Source organism: Pteropus vampyrus, unplaced genomic scaffold (assembly GCF_000151845.1).
Source record: "Pteropus vampyrus isolate Shadow unplaced genomic scaffold, Pvam_2.0 Scaffold942, whole genome shotgun sequence".
Taxonomy (NCBI): Eukaryota; Metazoa; Chordata; class Mammalia; order Chiroptera; family Pteropodidae; genus Pteropus; species Pteropus vampyrus.
In genome coordinates this window covers 5,375-7,145 of record NW_011889723.1, presented here as the reverse complement: position 1 = coordinate 7,145, position 1,771 = coordinate 5,375, and positions in this window count along the sequence as shown.

Here is a 1,771-nt window from a genome sequence, read left to right as displayed (position 1 = left end):
AATGTGTATTTGTCCACATAAAGTCATACAAAGTGCCCTTGTTAAATGCTTTTAGTAATCCCTCCTCTTACATTTTATTACCATACAGCAGCAGCTCATCCACTCAGGATGTGAATGATCCCCCCACTCCTTTAAGTTTCTGCTATGTGCATTCTCACGCCTTCTTCCCTCATCCTCCCATAACATCCAACATCCATCATTCCTGGTTACAGGAAATTGCATTGCTAATAGAATGAGGAAATGTGGGGACATCGATTACCCAAAAGAAAGAAGGAAACATAAATATGATAAAATACAATAAAATAATAAATACAACAAAACAATAAAATGTATTCTGCAAAAATATATTTCTTTTCTTTTTAAAGGTAAATGGATAAAGAGCTCTATTTTTTTATTACTCACAATGAAGATTTTACACATGGCAGGTGGACTTCCCCCAATAAATCAGAAAAGAGTGTAGTGCAAACAGTAAGAATAAGATATCATTAATAAAAGTAATTTAGAAATAACTATGAAGAAATAGAAATTACTTTGGCTTTTTTCTTGACTTCACAATATTCTTTCAGGAATAAACCCTAATGGAAGATATTTTAAAAATAGAAAACTTATTGTGTACAAATGTGTTCAGCACAATTATTAAGAGTTGTGGAAATAGAAATTGCATGGAATGTTTGACATTAGAGAGATGGGTAAGTAAAATATAGTACATCTCTTTGAATAATGTATAGCTTTTAACAAAGATTTGTTATCATAGGAAAATTCTTAGGTTGCGATATTGAGTGGGGAAAAATTTAGATGCAAACTTGAATATATAAAGTAATTCTAGTTTAAATATATATCTATTAAAAGAAAACCCAAATATTTTCACTTCTCAGTTTGTAGTGTTGTACTTGATTATATCTTTCCTGATGCTTCACGTGCTGAAGAAGAGATTTAAACCTGAGATTGGTGGGGGTGAGAGGTGATTATGCGATTTGTAACATCCATTTAAACCTAAGGTTCTATAATTATATAATTTCCTGCAGAAAAATCTCACCTATGAATTTGTATGTCATAGCTCCATGGCCAGGACCCCAGGCAGCTGTTAGTTCACCAAGATAGTAGTAAAGTTTTACGTTTAAAAATGCCAACTACAGTTCAGTGTCTTTGTTGACTTATAAATGGCACCGGTGGATACGTCTTTCATCTTTATCCTCACAAGTGCTACATATGACATATCCTGTTTGTAGGCAAATTCTGTGAAGTTTCTTAGCTGTGGCTAATTAGATCTCAGGGGTATTTCACCATCATTAGCAGATCTTGCTAAAAACTCAATTATTTCACATAACCTAACCGAACATCAGAGAACTTTTATAACACTCATCTTTAATGTTTAATGCCATCCTTAAGTCTATATGAAGACAAAACGCCATGACAAGAAAAAAAAATTGACCACTTATGAGTTTTGATATCTGATAACAAATGAACTTAATATGGAGTTTGCATATTTGGTATTGTATAAATTAAACATTTAGACGTGTAACTATTTGACTTTTAAATTTTTTATTATAATATTTTGGTTTTTCAATTAATCTACCATTCATGGTGATCATACATTTTAAATATTGTGAATGTCTTATGAGGGTAGATTCAATTGAATCTTCTGATGGACTTGATGTGGATGTGAAAAGAAGAAAAAGAATAAAACTCACTCCAAAGTTTTTGGACTACATCACCAGAAGACAATGTCGCCATTTACTGAGATAATTTCAAGTCTAGATGCCACAACTAA